At 37.6% G+C, this 11049-nt stretch overlaps 1 pseudogene; it reads left to right on the forward strand.

The window, feature by feature from the left end:
* Positions 1 to 1906: 1906 nt before the first annotated feature.
* Positions 1907 to 8520, forward strand: LOC146460061 (uncharacterized; annotated as a pseudogene).
* Positions 8521 to 11049: the final 2529 nt, after the last annotated feature.

Here is an 11049-nt window from a genome sequence, read left to right on the forward strand (position 1 = left end):
ACTAATTGTCATCGAGAAGGCTTGTTTCTTCATTTATTTATTGAAAACAAATATTTAGCTCTTTGCTGTTTTATAGTTCCCTACGCCGAACATTGGATCCGTAATTCCCAAAATGATCGCCACTTTTTGAGTAAAAACTACATCTAAGAAAGTGCACATAGTCAGCAAGTAAGATTATTAGATCCACGGAAAAAATTTCCGCACAGCCCCATACATTAATTATGCATGCTGATGTATTAATTATGCATGCGCTTCATTGTTTTAAAAGACAATAACCTATTCCCGTGTGTTTTGCATATATACATTGCAAATAATACTTACTGCGTCAATAAAAGAGGGTTTCGTCGTGTCATGACTTTTTCTCCTCTTCTCTCTCCATTTTCCCAATCCCATTTTCTTTATTTCTCTACCTCAGCCCCCTAACGCTTTTCTTTTTCTTTCTTTCTTTCTTTTTTTTTCGGTCTAGCTACCATACCGTGCCTTGAACTGAAGCCTTACTGTTAGCGTTGGATTCCCTGTCCATCTGCTTTACCACTAGACTACGAGGGATTTGTTGGAAATTACCCCTCAACAAATATATTTTATTTTTTGTAAGCCTTTAAAAATCTACATAACAATACAGAGGTAATTTTTCCCTGTGCGTTGTACTTGCCTTGTAATTTTCACGGGAAAATGGGTCATTTTCGCCCCTTGATTGGCCAGTCTCGGTTTGTGTATTTCTCCTAGTCATAGCCCCATGCAACCATGTTATAGTGAGTTATAGAGCATTAACGAGTCTTGGCCAACTTCAAATCATGTAGTTGTTGCTTGTGCTCCGAATCGTCGTCTTATTATTTTTGCGTCCTTTGCTGTTTCGTCCATCGCTTCCCCTACGTCAATGCCATGCTACTACGTCTGTAATTTGACTGACCTTCGCCCATCGTTCCAAGCCTTTAATCATCTTGTAAAGTCGCCCAATATCCTTGCGGATTACAAATGGTGAACAGAATAGTACAAGGAACACAATCTAAACGTGCCGTCCGTGAAATGTCCGCCAGTTGGGTGCAAGAATGCCCTAAAGACGAGCAATATTGGCATATATTGTAAGATGCCAGCCTTTACGAAGTTCACCAGGACTGACAAAGCATTGTAGCGCTCTACGCGCTCTTCGAGATACGCCGGAGGAAGACGAAATATCAGATACCGTAACACATGAAGCCCGCACTTCTACGTTAGCGAGAACCTCTGACTTTATTTTAGGAATGACAGCAGCAAAAATAGAACGTAAAACAAAATGAAAGGTAAAGAAATACTTTATTTTTGATAGTTTACGACAGGCGCGATTAAAAACCACTGGTTAATCTACCTTTATTTTTACGGCCATGCGAAAACATGTCACTCAATTCTAAACATTTTTAAAACGAGGACAAATTAAAATGCGTAAAAATTGCTAAAATTGTCAAATTTTGTTTAGATTTTCCGTATTTTTTCCCTCAAATTCGAAGATTTCGGCAAAGCCCATATAGACTTAGAAAGAAAATATAAAACCAAGAGGAACAAAGCAAAGTAATCCCAACGGCGTACTATTGTTATCCCTATTGTTTCCTTTGAACAAAGACTGTATGCATAATTAATGTATGGGGCTGTGCGGAAATCTTGCCGATCCACGGGTCCTGGAATTAAAAAATTAAAGTTGTCTTGTCATATGTAATTTGATCCATTTTGTGGAATTGCAAACTCATGTTTAAATCAATGGTCAGGATTCAGTGTACAAAGGTCTTTTTTGTGATACAGTGATTTTCAGCCCATAGGATTGGAATCAATTTTAATGGTAAAGTTTCCCATCAGGAAAAATTTAATTGAATTAACTTGTTGACAAATGAAGCAAAAAATAAACGGCTTTTACTGTATACTTTTAAGTATAAACATGTCGTCAAAGCTGTGTTCTCTGAACGCCATAGTAGACAGAGACTGTGGAATAAGTCACGGCCTTGAGGAACTATACTTCCTAAGCAACTGCAATGATGATGTTAATGCGCACCTTGCTAGCTGCCTCTTGTCAAAGGAAAGTTTTACGAGAAGGACCTCATTCTGGCAAGAGCTGGTCTTTTCTCAATAACGGAAGAACAGATTGAAAAAATGTTAGTTTGTCCAAGACATAGGCATTCTTTGAGGAGGTTTTGGCTGTCACCTAGATCATGTCAGTATTCTGATTGTACAGGGAAGTCTACAAGCAACGCAGAAAGTATGGCGCGCCATCTGTAGCAAAATTACTTTTCCAAAAGGAAACATCATAACTAGACGTAACAAGTCATGACATGTAATGCGATCTATGTAATGTGAGCAATGAACATGAAATTAGAAACTCATCATGCATAAACCAGCATGTGATTGAATACTCGTCACACTCCCGTTACCATGGTTTTCAATTGCTCCTATTGGTTTCCATGGCGTCACAATACACCGCTGGTGAACTGCTGGCATCGTTTATCGCACATGCTCCCTAAAGTCGATCGCACCTCCTCTCACACAAGCACGTTGTTGTCGTTGTCCTTGGAATCAAAAAATCTCTGGATTTGAGCGAGAGCTTTTCCTTGAACCCATTGGCCACAATTTTATTTGCAGTATTTGGAAAGCATTTGTTTATCTGCTGGCAGACAAGTATAGTTAGCATATTTGCGCCGGGATTTTGTGCCAATGTTCATGGTCGGTTACAAGACGTGTACCACGCATACGACTGCAACACGTGCTGCGTTCTAGCCGTAAGAGGGTTTAAACTCTTTAAACGCTATTGAGTTATAAAAATTATAAGCTTAGTTACGTTTAAGTGTGTTTAAGTATGTTGGAGTTTTCTTTTTCGCCGTTTGGTTTCCAGGGCAAAAAACTTCCACTCGTCTGCCCATCCGAGACGAGTACTCTCGTATCTCGGACGAGTGGATTTCCAAACGCACATGTCCTATGGGACGAGTTGAGTTTGCTTAAAAAAAGATGTTCTTTTCTACTGAGGTCTGAGTTCCCAAGCATTTTGGACATTGTAAACTAGCCTGAGTTTCGCGAAGTTTGGTTTCTTTTCACAGTAACCTTCCCGTTTTTGCTTCTGTTTTCCGAGAGTATCTGGTTCTGTTGTTTCGATGAAGACTGGGATCCACATACCATAAAGTGAGCTGGCTTTATGGTGGATCATCCGCCACTGGTTTTTGCTGTCACGGATTCTCTTGCGAGTCAGAAGAAGAGCCATTCTCATTACTTTTGTTTTCAACGAGCTAAAAACAAAGAAAAACCAGAGCAGGCGCTGCTACAGTGAATAAGCTGAAAAATCGACGAGGAGTCAAAGGAGTCATCTTAGATCGCAGTTTTAATGCCTCATAGATGTGCTACATTTTCTTAAGTCGTGAAAAAGAATGTGAGTGATCCCCGATGTGTCTGTATGAAATGGTGTTGTATTAAAAAGTGCAAAGGACAACATAAATTGAAATAACTGTTAAAATAAATACTAGAGATTTGGTACAAAACAGATTATACAATTTCTACGTTTATTATGACATTTTGTAATTCACTTTAAGAATTTTTTCGGACTAGTAAATTTAACTTTCAGACAACCAGAATCTGAACGTTACTCGTCCAATGGACAAGTGGAATAAAAAAAAGTTTTTTGCCCTGGTTTCGTGAGGACATATTGCAAAAAGTTGGACTGGACTGGACTAGTAAAACTTGAATTTAAAAAACATGGATAGTAAAACGTTGGTTTAAAAAATGGAAACAAAATTCAACTTATACAACTTATTCAGAAAAAAGAACTAACTCAGATATTTTACTTTAAAATGCCCACCATTCCACCATTTGTATCTTGATTCATGTGTCTTTCCATTCTGAAGTCAGAAAGGGGGCTTGCCTGTCTTAGTCTATCATCTTGTTTAGCTTTTAATTTTTGCAGACAAAAGTTACTGTCACTACATTTTCCATCTGCAACTCAAGCTCAATCAATCAGTCGATATTTATTTGCCAATAAAGATATTTTGTATGTTTACAATAATACAGTCTATTGGTAATTATTCCTTGTGGAGCAGGAGCTCTCAAGAAACCCTTGGTTTGTCAACTAACACCAAATGAAATGGTGAATGTGATTCACTACTAAGAAGATTGATTTTCTATGTCCCTTGTCTGTAACAGCTTTTCCTGATCTGTGACCATCATTTGATTTGGTTTCCACATCAAATTCGTCCAGGAAAACATTTAACCACATGTTTGCGTATTAAAAAGAGATGTTACACGCTTATTTAAGATGAGTCCTTAACATTTTTTTTTTCTTAGTGATTGATAAACATTTGAGAGTTTACCGCTGTCATTAATATTGCCAATTTTGAAACTTTGACGTCCAAACCAGAAAAGTTGGGGTTGCTTTCTCAAAAATTTACCAGGTCAGACCCATTTCCTACTTCCTAGGTAATTTATGACATTCGTTGGAATTTAATCATTAGCTCACTCAGTCCATTGTTTTATTTTATTATTTTTTTAAAATCATATGGGGTATATTTTTCCAATTTGTCCGGTATGTTAATTTTCACAGACGCACATTACACTGCAACTAATATCATTTGTTTTCATTTTTTATTTCAGCTATGCCGTTTTCAATGAACCAGTGAGTTGTGAGTCTGATCACACTTTTTGCAGAGCATCTATTGACCAGTGGAGGTCAACACACACCACCTGCCCTGTTGACCGTAAGCAGTTTGCCAGGCCCCTAATAAGAAACCTTGCTGTGAAGGGCGTCCTAAAAAAAGAGATTAATTAGGTGCCCCTCCACAGCAACTATCCCTAGTTGCCAGTGGACAGGGCCAGTTTGCGATTTGGAAGGGCACAAGCCTGAATGTGCCACGCAAGTTGTGGAATGCACCTTCAAGCCAAGAGGGTGCATTCTCCGTACCTATAAGGATGAATTGGAGGGCCACCTTGCTTCTTGCCCTCTTAGGACGGTGAAATGCCCCTTTTGCTCAAAGGACATTTCACCTCAGTAACTTGCAGTCCACAAGGACGCGTGTGAGGCCAAGGCCATACCATGCATCAATGCATGTGGGAGTGAGGTCCAAAGGTAAATTGTTTGCTTCATGTATATGTACATTTATTCCGGTAGTGATTGAATAGTTTTAGTCATTTCCTTTCATGGTTTCCAAGAAGTGAGATTTGTTCTGATTTTTGGTTGGACTTGTAATGACAGATGACCAATGGTTATTTCCAGCATTGTATGGTAATTTCTTTTATGTGTGAATGTTATCATAAAAAATCCTCGTGTACCTAAATAAATTTTCTGATTTGGAAATGACACCTATGAATTAATTTTAAGAGTAACAACATCTAATCAACTTTAATGTACATGTCATTCATTGCAATTAATTTCTCTCTCTTTGTTTCAAGGCAGAAGATGCTATCTCATTTTGCATTTGAGTGTAAAAAAGAGAGTCGGCCTTGTCCACTAGCATCAGTTGGCTGCAAAAAGGTACCAGGGCATGAGGATGCTGCAGCCAAGCACACAAATCTCCTTTTAAAAGCCCGCCTTGTAAGTCAATATCTAATAGTCCTTGTGCAAAATGCAAGATGTTCTATTTTAGCAGTTAATCAGGTTGCTCCATTCCAGATTCATTATTGCACACAGATAAACAAAACATAATTTTTGTTGCTGCCTTCATCAAGCTTCTAGATGCTTCAATCAGACTAGAGGAAAATTTCTGTCATGAAGGCACTTTTTTCCTTTGGTTAACCATTGTACTGTGGGTTTGGTCTCCCTATTATTTTTGTTATTATTATTATTATTATTATTATTATTATTTATTTATTTTCTTTTTTTTGGTTTTCAAGGGACGTTAATCACTTTACACATATACTATGTTTGCATTAGTTTTCTGTTTGTATAAAACATTTCAAAACAGTGAAAATGTTTAGCTGTTCAGTTATTTTTTATCCTGACACACAAGAGGGTGTGTTCCAGTGTTTTTTGTGTTCAATAAATATAATTATTATATTTCATCAGTGCTTAATGTACGAAATGAGCGTAACAACAGCACCTGCCTGTTTACCATTTCTTCTGGACCTTTTCATTTTCATTTTTTTTTTGTTCTTAGGATAATGATGCTTCAATGCAAGCAAACTGTGTTGGTGCAAGTTGGACTTTAGCAGAAAGTGTTTGTCTTCCGATATTTAGCCCCCTCTTTGAGACACATGCAGCAGTAGCCAGGGCTGAATTGTTTGGGAGTCATGACTCTGTTGGTGTTAGAATACGCTTAGAGTGTATGTGGAACATACCTTGCTTTTGTGTACATTTGAGGTAAAATATTAATATAAAGTCATATTGTTTTTGTTATAATATTATTCTTGGTTGCTTTGTTTTTGGTTTGTTCCTTATTCAGAGTTCATAACACCTCCTAAGCCAGAAGTATTTTTTCACAGTTTATGACCTTGGAAGAGAAGCAGATTTTAGTATGGACTACTTTTACTAAGGTCATGCTCTTTAGTAAGGCAGATTGCTTATATGCACTTAAATGACATTTGAAAATTGGTAAAGAAATCTTATCAATATCTATCAATATTTATTTCAACAAGATATATTAATGTCTGCGTTGCTCCAAAATGGCTCTCTAAACTCTATCATGGTAGCAGGTAGACCTTCTATCTTCTAATTTTCTCCTTTTATCTTTCATATCTACACAGGTGTTACTTTCGCTGTGGAGAAGAGAAAATAGGCACTTTAAGATCCAGGAATGCGGACGTTGTCAGAGTCGACCGGAAGTAAAAATCAACATTTGCAGTTCAGTGCGCATGACAAAAAGCCCAAACTGCCACCTTTTCGCTCGCCGCGAACGTGAGAAATGCAGTTTTCGCGTTGTTGATAAAACGTGAGTACTTTGATGGTCTTTCTGGTTTCAATAGATCTTTTCATTGTCACTATTTACGTTTTTTCGAAGGTTTAAACATTTATTGTAGTAATGCTCGCTTAAAAAGTTAATCTGATTGCTTTTTCTTCAGATAAACAAGCAAATTCGGTGGGAACTGTCATGGCATGTTCAAAGCCCAAGTGAGTGTAAACACGCTTCACATATTCTACAGGCATCTAAATTACCACCCTTTTGTTCCTTTTTGTTTGCCATTTCTCGGTAACTCGTATTATGAAAGGGAGTTTATAAGAAATGTATTTTAAATTGTTTGCGCTCCATGTAGAAATGAAATAAGTCTTGAGCACAACAATTATAAAACCGAATTATGTTTATGTTAGGTCAATTTTTGGAGTAACTGCTACTGAAGCATGGAAAATTGCCCGAAGGTTTGTTTATTGTACTATTCTTTCATTCCCGAAAAGGGTCCCTATTAATCTCAATATTATTCCCGCTTCAGATACACCAAACATAAGCTGCGAATTTTGCAATTTATAATTTATTTAATGAATTTATGTCTCCATATGATAGTACTGCCTCCCTTTTACTGACAGCATAACAGAAAGTAAAAAACTCGACCTAACTACTGGTAATCTATGGAAAAATTTCGTCAAGCCAAATTTCCTTTTCTGTCGATTTTTTTTAATATACAGTGTTTTTTAAACATGCATATTAAAACACTGTATATTTATTGCATTGCAGAATTATGAATTGGACTCCCTTGCATGACTTGGTTTTATGCCAGGAAGTGATATGTGTCAACCCCTACAGTGCAAAAGAAAAATCTTTGCAGCGTAGTGCATTGTGGGAAAAAATTGCAGATAATCTGAACGTAGTAAAAGATCCACACTTTAATGTGGAAAAGAGATCTGTTCGTGATCATATTGGTATCCTAGTAGTGCAGCGATTCAAGAGACAACAAGAACAAGAATTGAGAGAGAGTGGAATATCACCCGAGCGTACAGAGCTGGATGCTGCCATCGAACAAATCATAGCTTTTGAGGAATCTGCTGACACTGAACAGCAAGAAGCAAATGATGAAAACAGAGAGAAGCTACAGGCAGACAGGAAAAAGGCAGAGGATGTGCGGAAGAAAGCGAGGGAAACAATGGGAGAAACAAAGAAAAGGAATTCTGAAGAAGAAATTACTCAAGCAAAGAAGAGCCGATGGAAGGGAAGATGGGCAGTGGAATACCTGAAAGAAAGAGCAGAACAAGAGTGTTGGGATTTAAAGGACAAGAGCTGGAGTTGAAAAAGAGAGAGAACGAGAGGCTAGAAAGTCTCCAAACTCAACAAACACAGATGTTCAAAGCCATGATGGACCAGAAACAGCAGCAAACTCAGGCCTTGATGTCTATAATAGAAAAACTTGTTCGCAAGTGACTTTCAAAGAGTGACTCATTGGAGTAGTCATTAATGTTGTGTTGTTGTTCTTATAACTCAGGCCTTGATGAAAAGCTTGTTCACAAGTGACTCGTTGGGGTCCTCATTAATATTGTGAACATTTATTTTCCTTAACAAAAGATTTATTGTGTTACATCTTGATTCATTCATTTGATGCTGTTAAAAGCCTTCCTTTTGTAGGAAAAAATTTGAAAATTGTAAACCTTATTATTGATTAAATACTAACATGTTACTGGTGCTGCGACCAATCGGGCACTAGATTGAACCATAAGTAAAAACACCAAACACAGCTTCTGGTTACTTCATCTTGCCCATCAGTTCACTGTACAGTTCACTGTACATGCAGTACAATTAGCATAATATGCTTCATTAATTGTATTTAATTTGGAACAGTAAGGAGTGACTCACCTACTGACCCATAAAGATGTGCAATTAGGCCAATTGGAACAACAACAGATTGGAATTTAAGACTATGCACACGCTTATGCCCGTTGTAAACCACTCTTTGGTGTTCCCCTGGTGGAGAAATAGGGCGGACAGTTCCATCCACGAAGCCAAAGCAATTTCGTAATGGAGCTCCTTTGTTGGAAATTACTTGTGCATAATTCTCCAGCTTGATGGGACTTAAGACGTTTGGATTCCAATCCATGATGCGCTGTCTGTGGTTGTCGTAGATAAAATCCATCACAGTGTTATTGATCATACACAATTCAGGGACTGGCTTTCCAAAGATGGGTATCATGTCGGAGTAACGACAGGGGTAGGCAAATCGCTTCAGCAGGATGCAAAGGCCTTCTGTTCCCTCGCAGACTGTTCCTTGCTCACACGTGAAGATGACAGGAATGTCAAGTGCATCTACTAGTCGGGGAATATGGTGTTTTTCTACTCTGAAGTTAGCTTTGCACTCGGTTTCATTCTTGTCTGGTAAATGAAATCTAGGATAGTCTCCGTAGGGAAAATCCAAATTATCTGACGTATATTCTTCATGAAGCAGTAAGAACTCGATATAATCTATAAAGCCACTTGCATGACTTAAAAACGCTTCTCGAATTTCTGTGAAAGAAGCCATGACTTCCAAGTTAGGAAAACAGCTCGCGTTGTCGCTGGCATTCAAAACAAATTCTTAACTTGATTTTCCCGCCACGAACGCCGTACGCTTTCCCCAGGCCCTCTTCGACCATCGCGTTCTTCACGGCGTCCGCGTTCCTGTATCTTAAAGACTCAAATAAAAGTTAGGACTGACGTCAAGCAAGTGAAGTCAAAGAGAGCTACACTGGAAATTCTTGATGCTATTGCACTAACTAAATTTCATCAGTTTCTCGTTTCTGATAATGTGACCTTTTTTGACCTTTTATTACAGATAATTGTTTAGTGTCTTTCAGTCATTGTATGACTGACTTTTCTGCTAGGTTTAGTCTGGGCATGGGGAGGTGTAGGGGGGGGGAGTTCTTTGAGTTAAGTGACTTGGAGGTGCCAAGGCCTTTTTTCGGTTTAGCACATGATGACCATGCAGAGCACCCCTCCACGCATCATCAACTTGCACTTGAATTCTCTTTAGCTGCAATGAGAACCTAACCTGTTTTACTTGGGTCTTCTCCTTAAATATGATAATCACAGGAACATTAATTCCTCTCCCTATGCACCAGTGATCATTTTCTAAAACTTGGGATGTTGTTTGTTAGAATCAAACATTAATATAAATAAACAAAACACAAGCAATCCAGTTTTTCTTGTTCTTATTTTATGTGATATTTTGAATGGGGTTAATTTTGGTTCAGGGGATTTTTTGGGGGATTTTGCTTCAAGTAGAAGGTATTTTTGGGGGTTTAATTTTTGAGCACCTCTCCATCATTTTTAACTTGTAGAATCCTGCTGGAGAATCCTGTAGTACTCTATAGGTCATTTAACAAATCGACGGCAGTTTTCTATGGTTTATTACTCTTGTAGACCATAAAATGACATCGCCTTACATCTGACGTCATTTTTATTGTCTGTACTCTTATAGACAATAGTTACGAGCCAATCAGCGCGCGGGAATTTGGACAGTTATTGTAAAAAGATAAGACTCACGACTTGCGACTTATTTGTAAATCACTAAAAATATATCAAAAATTTGCCTATTTACAAAGTCAAACTTCAGCATATGTCATACAGTTTCGAGTTTTCTTTTTAATTAACATTCCCTATTCCTGGAATCTGCAATACTCTAATGAAAAGAGGGGTTGATGACTCCCGTGAACTTTTCGGGGCTAGATAAACTCTTCCAGCCAAAATTGATCCTGGAAACTTACACATCTAATAATACTTTGGAAAGTTTAAAAAAAAACGCATCAGTTCAGGAATAATATTATTTCTTGCAATTAACTAATTTTACTAATTATGTAATTAGCAATTATTTGGATTTCAATTTTTTCACATTAGTGTTGCCATTTGTCCAGTATTAATTATAAAACTATCTCTGAAGCCCTGTTTGTTCAAGGAAAAGTTGACCAAACAAAAACGAGACAAGTTATTTACATGTTTCCTCCAGATAGTTACTTACATAGAGACTTTTATCATACTTATACACAGATTTTTCAATTAACGTTGTCGGATCAAAGTATAAAGCTACAAGACAAGACCTTGAGGTTCTGTAGATTTTTTTATGAATAAGTTCATCAAAATCAGCTATGGCTTGCCCGTACAGTGAAGATACACAACGGCGAGCCATTTGGATGAAAGAAATGTTAGGATATCAAAAGGA

This window comes from Pavona decussata, unplaced genomic scaffold, assembly GCF_977016875.1.
Source record: "Pavona decussata unplaced genomic scaffold, jaPavDecu1.1 SCAFFOLD_215, whole genome shotgun sequence".
In the NCBI taxonomy this organism is placed as follows: Eukaryota; Metazoa; Cnidaria; class Anthozoa; order Scleractinia; family Agariciidae; genus Pavona; species Pavona decussata.